General features: G+C 41.0%; 1 non-coding gene across 1 annotated transcript; it reads right to left on the reverse strand.

Moving 5' to 3' along the window:
• Positions 1-8,981: 8,981 nt before the first annotated feature.
• On the reverse strand, positions 8,982-9,054 carry trnar-ccu. Its single transcript has one exon. It is a non-coding gene; the product is annotated as a tRNA-Arg (tRNA).
• Positions 9,055-10,079: the final 1,025 nt, after the last annotated feature.

The raw sequence follows: 10,079 nt of genomic DNA on the forward strand, positions 1-10,079 counted from the left end.
TGGAAAACTCTTTGGAAAAAAAAAAAGGGACCCTGTAAGAATAGGGAGGTTGACCCGACCCCGGGGAGGGCCCCCTTTCCTTCCCCCCCTTTAAAACCCCCCTCTTTGCTATGCCAACCTTGGCAAACGCCTTTTGCAACCAATTTTCCTCTGGAAAAAAAAATCTTTTTAAAAAAAAAAATTTTTGGGGTTTTTGAAGTTAAATTTGAAAAAAAAGGTTTGGGGTGGGGGGGCCCGCAGAAAGTAAGAAAAGAAAAAAATTAAAAAGGGGGGTTTAAAAATGTTAAACAATATTCAAAACACCTTGTTAATTTTGGGTTTTTGTCACTTTTTTTTTTCAGGCTGTTTTTTTTTAAAATTTGTAAGGGGTTTTATTTGTGGGGGGAAAATTTGCCTTAACCCAAAAATTTTGGGGGCCCCAAAATTTAAGGAAAAAAACAAAAAACACAACCCTTGGCAGGGGGAAAACCCCCACTGCCCCCCAAATTCCCCATTGGAGGGATAAAATTTCTAAAAAATAAAAAAAGAAAAAGGAGGGGGAAACCCCAAAAAAAAGGGGATTTGGGAATTTTTTTTCCTTTTTTTAAAAATAAATTAAGGGAAAAAGGGAAAGGGGAAAAAAAAGGAAAAGGGGGAAAAGAAAGGAAATTTTTAAATTCCCCGCTTTTCAAAGGGTACCTAAGTCTTGAAGGGAGGACAAGAATCCCAGAGGGATAACCCCCCCAAACCCAAAGGGGGGGAAACCCAAACCTTGGCCCTGGGCAAAAAACCCCCCCTTAAATTTTCATTTTTCCCCTTTTGGTTTAAAAAGGGAAAAAACCCAGGGGAGGCCCTTTTTTTAAATTTTAGAATGCTGGTTTTCTTCTGTTTCTTTTGGGGGGTCTAAGGAAATGAAAAAAAGGGGGGCCCCCCCCCCGGGCCCCTAAAAAATGGTTTAAACCCCATGGGGGTTTTGGGCCCCCCCCGCCCCTTTCCCCCCCCCCCCTTTTTTTTGAATTCATTGGGTAAAGCAGCTCTTTGGGGAAAATTCTAATGGTTTCACAGTCGTGGATAAAAAAATCTTTTTTAAAAAAAAGAAAGGGGGTTTTTGGACTTCTCAACAGTTAAATTTCACAGCAAAAATTAAAGGATGAACCGGGGGCGGCAGGGAAAAAAAGGGAAAAAAAAAAATTTAACCCCGGGGGGAAAAATTTTAAAAAATTCAAAATATCAACCGTAATAGGGGCCTCATTTTGTGGATATTTGCATGCAGCTTTTATTTAAATTTTTTTTTTTTAATTCTGCAATTTTTGCAATTATTGTTGGGGAAAAGTTCCCCCCACCAAAAAAAAAAAAGGTAAAAAAATTTTCTGGGAAAAAACAAAAATAGAAAAAACCCCAAGGTGGGGTTTAATGATCTGCCCCCCTAAATTCCCCCAGGAAGCCAGTAAGGTTTAAAGGGAAAGGGAAAAAAAAAAAAAGAAGGAGGAATAAAGGGAAATTTTTAAAAAAAATTTTTTAAATTTTTTAAGTTTTTTTTTCCAAAAGGGGTAAAAGAAAAAAAAGAAACGGACAAAAAGGGGGGGGGAAAAAGGTGGCAAAGGCTTTTCTAAAATTTTGGGGGGGGGCCCAAACTTTAAAAAGGGGGGAAAAAAACCCCAGAGGGACCGACCCCAAAAAAAAGGGGGAAAATGCCTTTCCTTGGGGCCCCAAAATCTTTAAAAAAATTTTTTTTTTTGGGGGGCCGGGGGAAAAAAAGGGGTTTCTCAAGGGGGGTTTCTTTTTAAAAATTTTTTTAAAATAAGGGGGGTTTAAAATGGGAAAAAAAGCATAAAAGGGGGGGGACATACCCCCCGATGGGGGCATGCGGGTTTTCCCCACCTCTTTTGGGCCCGTTTCCCTCCCCCTCTGTAAACCCTTTTTTTTTTCAATTTCCCCTTGGATAAAGACTTTGGGAAAATAATTTTTCCTGGATAAAAAATTTTTAAAAAATAAAAAAGGGGTTTGGGGTTTTAGACAGAAAATTTAAAAAAAAAAGAAAGGGGGGGAAAAAGGAAAAAAAAATTAACCCGTGAAATTTTAAAATTTTTTTTTTTTAAACATTCGATTCAAGGGTTTTTCCTAATTGTTTAATTTTTTATCATTTGTTTCGAGGTTTTTTCAACTTAAACCCGGAAAGGGTTTTAGGAAATTTATACCAAAACACTTTTAGGGAAATAATAAAAGGGAAATTTTAAAAAAAAAAACCCAAAAGGGGGGGGGTTTTTTTAAAAAAACCTTCCATTTGGGGGGCCTGGTTTTTAGTGCAAAAAAATAAAAGGGAAAGGGGGAAAAAAGGAAAACAAAAAGAGGAAGGAGCTTTTTTTTTTTCTAAAAAAATAGTTAAAAGCCAAATGGAAAAAAGGAAAAGGGGGGGAGAAGAAAACATGAAACCAAACCCCCGGGTTTTGGGGAAGGCCCCCTAAAAAAGGGGGGTTTTACAAAACCCAATGGGGGTCCCCCAATCCCTGGGGAGGGGAAAAAAACCTTAGGGCCCCGGGAAAAAGCTCCCCCCCCCAATTTACATTTTTTTTGGGGTTTTTAACGTGGCAGGGGGAAAAAAAATTTTGGGTAGGAGGGGCCTTTTTCCAAAAAAAGGGGGTTTTTTTTGTTTTTCTCACAAAATTGTGGAAAACCCAAAAAAAGAAAAAAAATGGGGCCCCCCCCTCGCGGGAAAAAGAAATTTTGATCCCGGCCCCTTTTTTTCCCGCCTTTTTTTAAAACCCCCCCCCCCAAAAAAATTCACTTGGATCAAAGCCTTTTAAAAAAAAGGGGGCCAAACGTGGAAAAGAACCTTTTAAAAAGGGGAAAAAATTAGTGATTTAGGATTTAGCTTAAATTTAAAAAAAAATAAAAGGGAAAACCTAGGGGGGGTGACGGGAAAATGAAAAAGTTCCCTTAATTTTGAAGTTTAAACCCCTTAGGTTACAAGATTCAGCCAATAGCCCAATTTTTTGGGTAGAGATTTTTTCAATGCGCCCAAATTTGCAAAGGTGGAATTAACTTTTGGGGGTTCCCCCCCAAAAATTTTGGGGAGCCTAAGGTAATAAATAAAAAAGGGGAAAAAAAAAAAACCCCCAAACCCCTTGGGGGGTTCTTCCTTTTTTTCCCCCCAAATTTTTTGGGGAGCCCCAAATTTAAAAAAAAAAAAAAAGAAAGAAGAAAGGGGGGAAAAAAAGCTTAAAAAAATTTTTGGAAGTTAATGTTTTCCCTTTTTGAAAAAGGGAAAAAATTGAAACCAAATGGGCAACCCGGGGAAAAAGGAAAAAAAATCATTGCCCACCAAAATTCCTATTTTGGGGGCCCCCCTAATGGGAAAAGGGGGTTTAGCGCCCGGGGGGGCTGACCCCAACCCGGGGGCCAAGCCCTTTCCATTTAATGGGCAAAAAACTCCCCCCCCGGGTGAACTTTGGGCCAACCCTGGGGGAAAAAAAAAAGTTTTCTCATAGGGCTTCTTGTTTTTTTTCCCCCCTGGTTTTCCCCCCTTTTTTTGAAAAATTATGGCAAGCGCTGGGTGAAAAAACAGGGGGCCACCCCCCCAAAACCGGGGAAAGGAAAGGTTTTATTGACCCCTTTGGGGTTAAAGAAGTTCCGCCCATTAAAAACCCCCCCCCGTTTCGAACCAAAAAGGAAAACAGCCTTTTTGAAAATTGCTAAGGTTTAACGGGGAAAAAACCCGTAAAAAGGTAAAAAATTTTTGATTTAGGACTTCTGATTAAAATTTTTTAAAAAAAAAAGGATAAATGGGGGGAAACTGAAGGAAAGTAAAAAAAATTTTTTTTGAAAGGTTGTTTTTTGGGAAATTTCGAATCAAAGAAAACCCCCCTTGGTGGAAATTTTCCGTTTGTTTTAATTTTTTTTCCCAATTCTTAAGGGGAAAAGTTTTAGGGGAAGAGTTTAACCAAAATTTGGGAAACCCAAAAAAAGAGGTAAAATTTCTGGGAAAAAAAAAAAGGGAAACACCTTGGATGGGTTCCCGAAAAAAATCCCCCCATTAGGGACCAGGGTTTTTTAAAAAAAAAGAATAAGATAAAGAGAAGGAGGAATAGAGGAAACCGGGAAAATCAGAGATTGTCATTGGAATTTTTTTAGATGTCTTTACTCTTTATTCTGAAGAGAGAAAGAGTTGAGAGAAAACAAATGGAAACAGACACAGACAAAGGAAAGGGAAGAAGAAATGGCATCTGACATTTTCTACAAGTTACCCCAGGCTTTTGGCAAAAGGCCCCCACACTGAATACTGTGAGGGCAGTTTTGAGCAAGACATCCCAGATGGGGCTCAAACCCACAATCCCTGGCAGGGGCCAATGCCCCATCCATTAGCCACTGGGACAAAAAAGCTCCCTCCTGGGAAATTTTACATTTCTTGTGCTTCTAATCAGATCGGAGGGAAAAAAAGAGAAAAGAACCGTTAGCCATGGAGGCGTTTCTTTCTTGTAATACTTCAACAATGCAGGGGGTTTTCTCCCAAAGGGTTTGCTACAAAATTCAGTGGCAATGACTGCATAGGAAATGAGAAAAGACAGGTGAGCACCCTGCCATCAAAAGGGGCTAGCAGAGGAGGTTTGATCCCCGGCCCCCTTTGGGGTTATGGGCCCACACGCTTTGCTCCCCTTAACTCCCACCCCCCTTTTTTTCTGAATGCCAATTCATTGGATACAAGCAGCCTTGGTGAACAACCTAAAGGTTTCACGTGGATAAAGAACTCTTTTTTAAAACAGGTAAGAAGATTGATGTGACTGGACTTTCAGACAGTTAAATTTCACAGCAAAAAAAAGGTATGAAGCCCGGGGGAGGTGACGGAAACCTGAAGAAGAAAATTCAACCCGGAATTTTGAAGATTTATCCTTGGGGACAATCTTCAAGATATGCCAATAGGGTCCTACATTTTTTGGATATTTGCATGCAGCTTTGATTTCAGATGCTGTTTTCTTCTTAATTCTGTAAAGGGTGCTTAACTGAATTAGCTTGTTAGGCGGAAGAGTTCAGCCCCACCAACACACTTTGGAAGAGCCCCCAAGCAGTAATAAAGAGGTAAGAAATTGTGCTGGAAAAATCAAAAATGGCCACACCATTAGGCAGGTGGATTTAACCTCGATTCCCCTCCAAATTCCTTCCTTTGGGAGGACCAGTCAAGGTTTAAGAGCTGAAAACAGAATAAGAAAAAAAGAAGAAGGAGGAATAGAGGAAACCGCTTAAAAAACAGAGATTGTCATTGGGAAATTTTTTTAGATTCTTTTTCTTTTATTTTTGGGAAAAGAGAGATAGAGATTTAAAACAAAAAGGAAACAGACACAGACAAAGGGGAAAAGGGGGAAAAAGGAAAAAACATCTGAATTTTCCAAGTTACCTAGGGTTTTGGGAAAAAAGGCCCCCTACACTGAATGTACTGTGAAAAGGGTTTTGAGAAGACATCCCAGTTTGGGGGTCCAACCCCCAATCCCTGGCTTAGGAAAGGGCCAAGCCTTTTCCATTAGGGGCCCCTGGGACAAAATGCCCCTCCTGAATTGTACATTTTTGGTGTTTAATCAGATCGGGGGTAGGAAAAAAAAGAAGAGAACCGTTTAGCTCATGGAGGAGCCCCTTTTTCTTTTTAATACTTTTAACAATGCAGTGGGTTTTCTCACCCGTTTTGCCACAAAATTCAGTGGCAATGATGCATAAGGAAAAAGAGGACAGGTGAGGGGGCCCCCCTGCCATCAAGACGCATAGCAGAGGATGGTTTTTTACCAAACCCCCCTGGGGATGGGCCCAGCACCCTTCCAAGCGCCCCCTCTGCTAACTCCCACCCCCTTTTTTTCCCGAATGCCAATTCCTGGGCCGCAGCCCCTTTTTTGGGAAAAACTTCAATGGTTTCACAGTCGGGATAAAGAACTCTTTTTTAAAAAAGGGAAAAAATTGATGGACTTTAGGGCTTTCAGACAGTTAAGACCGCAAAAAAAAGGTATGAAGCCCCCGGGGGAAAGGGACAGGGAAAACCCTGAAGAGAAAGAAAACCCCAACCACGTGAATTGTTGAAGATTTATGCCCTTTGGTACAATCATTCAAGATATCAGCCGATAGGGGCCTTTCATTGTGTGGATATTTGCATGCAGCTTTGATTTCAGATGCTGTTTTTTTTTAATTCTGCCGGTTTTAAAGTGAATTAGCTTTTAGGGGGAAAAAGTTCAGCCTCCACCAAAAACACTTTGGAAGAGCCTCCCCAAACAGTAATAAGAGGTAAGAAATTGTGCTGGAAAAAAACAAAATAGAACACACACCATTAGGGGAGGTGGGGTTTAATTTTCAGATTTTGCCCCCCCAAATTCCCTTCCATTGGAGGGAAATTTGTCAAGGTTTTAAAAGGTGAAAAAAGAATAAAATAAAGAAGAAGGAGGAATAGAGGAAAACCGGGAAAAAACAAAAGATTGGGTTTTTAAATTTTTTTAGATGTCTTTACTCTTTTTTTCTGAAAAGAGAGATAAATTGAGAGACACAAAAAAAAAGACACAGGGCAAAGGAAAAAGGGGGAAAAAGGAAAAGGGATCTGACATTTTCTACCAAGTTACCTAGGCTTTTAAAAAAAGGGCCTTTACACTGAATTTTACTGTGAAAGGGCAGTTTTTTGGGGCATCCCGTGATGGGGCCCCGAACCCCAATCCCCCGGCTTAGGAGGCCAATGCCCCATCCATTAGGGCCCCTGGGACAAAAATTCCTCCTGGGAAATTTTACATTTTGAAAATTTTTAATCGATCGGCAGGGAAAAAAAAGAAGAGAACCTTTTGTCATGGAGGAGCCGCTTTTTTTGTAATACTTTAACAATGCAGTGGTTTTCACCGTTTTTTCTTTCTACAAAATTCAGTGGCAATGACGCATAAGGAAAAGGGGAAAGACAGGTGAGGGGGCCCCCCCGCATCAAGACGGATAGCAGAGGATGGTTTCGATCCATCAAACCCCGGGAGGGGGCCCCGCACGCTTTCCCGGGGCCCCCCCCTGCTAACTCCCCCCCTTTTTTTCCCGAATGCCAATTCAATTGGGTACAAGCAGCTCTGGTGAACAACTTGCTAATGGTTTCACAGTCGTGGATAAAGAACTCTTTGTAAAACAGGTAAGAAGATTGATGTGACTTTAGGACTTCTCAGACAGTTAAGATTTCACAGCAAAATTAAAGGTATGAAGCCTCGGGAGAACGTGACAGGAAACCGTGAAGAGAAAGAAAATTCAACCACGTGAATTGTTGAAGATTTATGCCTTAGGTACAATCATTCAAGATATCAGCCGTAATAGGGTCCCACATTGTGTGGATATTTGCATGCAGCTTTGATTTCAGATGCTGTTTCTTCTTAATTCTGTCAAGTGCTTAACGTGAATTAGCTTGTTAGGCGAAGAGTTCAGCCTCCACCAACACACTTTGGAAGAGCCTCCAAGCAGTAATAAGAGGTAAGAAATTGTGCTGGAAAAATCAAAATAGAACACACACCATTAGGCAGGTGGGATTTAACTTCAGATTCGCCCTCCAAATTCCTTCCATTGAGGAGCCAGTCAAGGTTTAAGAGCTGAAAACAGAATAAGATAAAGAAGAAGGAGGAATAGAGGAACCGCTTAAAATCAGAGATTGTCATTGGAATTTTGTTAGATGTCTTTACTTTTATTCTGAAAGAGAGATAGAGATTGAGAGACACAAATGGAAACAGACACAGACAAAGGGAAAGGGAAGAAGGAAATGGCATCTGACATTTTCTACCAAGTTACCCTAGGCTTTTGGCAAAGGCCTCACACTGAATGTACTGTGAAAGGGCAGTTTGAGCAAGACATCCCAGATGGGACTCAAACCCACAATCCCTGGCTTAGGGGCCAATGCCTTATCCATTAGGCCACTGGGACAAGATGCTCCTCCTGGAATTGTACATTTCTTGGTGCTTCTAATCAGATCGGCGAGGGAAAAAAGAGAAGAGAACCGTTAGCTCATGGAGGAGCGTTTCTTTCTTGTTAATACTTTCAACAATGCAGTGGTTTTCTCTACCGTTGCTTCTGCTACAAAATTCAGTGGCAATGACTGCATAAGGAAATGAGAAAGACAGGTGAGGGCCACCCTGCCATCAAGGACGGCAGCAGAGGATGGTTTCGATCCATCGACCTCTGGGTTATGGGCCCAGCACGCTTCCGCGCCCACTCTGCTAACTCCCACCCTCTTTGTTTCTGAATGCCAATTCACTTGGATACAAGCAGCTCTTGGTGAACAACTTGCTAATGGTTTCCATCGTGGATAAAGAACTCTTTGTAAAAACAGGTAAGAAGATTGATGTGACTTAGGACTTCTCAGACAGTTAAGATTTCACAGCAAAATTAAAGGTATGAGCCTCGGAGAACGGACAGGAAACGTGAAGAGAAAGAATTCAACCCGGAATGTTGAAGATTTATGCCTTAGGTACAATCATTCAAGATATCAGCCGTATAGGTCCCCAAATTTTGTGGATATTTGCATGCAGCTTTGATTTCAGATGCTGTTTCTTCTTAATTCTGTCAAGTGTAACGGAATTAGCTTGTTGGCGGAAGGTTCAGCCTCCCCCAAAACACCTTTGGAAGAGCCTCCAAGCAGTAATAAGAGGTAAGAAATTGTGCTGGAAAAATCAAAAATAGAACACACACCATTAGGCAGGTGGGTTTTAACTTCAGATCTGCCCCTCCAAATTCCTTCCTTTGGGAGGGAGCCAGTCAAGTTTAAGAGCTGAAAACAGAATAAGATAAAGAAGAAGGAGGAATAGAAACCGCTTAAAATCAAGATTGTCATTGGAATTTTGTTAGATGTCTTTACTCTTTATTCTGAAAAGAGAGATAGAGATTGAGAGACACAAATGGAAACAGACACAGAAAAAGGGGAAAGGGAAAAGGAAATGGCATCTGACATTTTCTACCAAGTTACCTAGGCTTTTGGCAAAAGGCCTCACACTGAATGTACTGTGAAAGGGCAGTTTTGAGCAAGACATCCCAGATGGGACTCGAACCCACAATCCCTGGCTTAGGAGGCCAATGCCTTATCCATTAGGCCACTGGGACAAAATGCTCCCTCCTGCAATTGTACATTTCTTGGTGCTTCTAATCAGATCGGCGAGGAAAAAGAGAAGAGAACCGTTTAGCTCATGGAGGGCTTTCTTTCTTGTAATACTTTCAACAATGCAGTGGTTTTCTACCGTGCTTCTGCTACAAAATTCAGTGGCAATGACTGCATAAGGAAATGAGAAAGACAGGTGAGGGCCACCCTGCCATCAAGACGGCATAGCAGGGGATGGTTTCGATCCATCGACCCCTGGGTTATGGGCCCAGCATCGCCGCTCGCCACTCTGCTAACTCCCACCCTCTTTGTTTCTGAATGCCAATTCACTTGGATACAAGCAGCTCTTGGTGAACAACTTGCTAATGGTTTCACAGTCGTGGATAAAGAACTCTTTTGTAAAAACAGGTAAGAAGATTGATGTGACTTTAGGACTTCTCAGACAGTTAAGATTTCACAGCAAAAATTAAAGGTATGAAGCCTCGAGAACGTGACAGGAAAACGTGAAGAGAAAGAAAATTCAACCACGTGAATTGTTGAAGATTTATGCCTTAGGTACAATCATTCAAGATATCAACCGTAATAGGGTCCTACATTGTGTGGATATTTGCATGCAGCTTTGATTTCAGATGCTGTTTTCTTCTTAACCCCGGGCAAGTGCTTAACGGGAAATTTGCTTGTTAGGCGGGAAAAGTTCAGCCTCCACCAACACACTTTTGGGAAAAGCCTCCCAGTAATTTAAAAGGTAAGAAATTGTGTTTAAAAAACAAAAAAAGAAACACACCAAATTTTTAAGGGGGGATTTAACTTTGACCCCGCCCTCCAAATTCCTTCCATTGGGGGCCCCAAGGTTTTAAAAGCTGAAAAAGAATAAGATAAAAAAGAAGGAGGAATAGAGGAAACCGCTTAAAATCAGAGATTGTCATTGGGAAATTTTTTTAGATGTCTTTCTTTATTCCGGAAAAAATAGAGATTGAGAGAAAAAATGGAAACAGACACAGACAAAGGGGAAAAGGGGAAAAAGGGAAAA

This window comes from Polypterus senegalus, unplaced genomic scaffold (genome assembly GCF_016835505.1).
Source record: "Polypterus senegalus isolate Bchr_013 unplaced genomic scaffold, ASM1683550v1 scaffold_2699, whole genome shotgun sequence".
Classification (NCBI taxonomy): Eukaryota; Metazoa; Chordata; class Cladistia; order Polypteriformes; family Polypteridae; genus Polypterus; species Polypterus senegalus.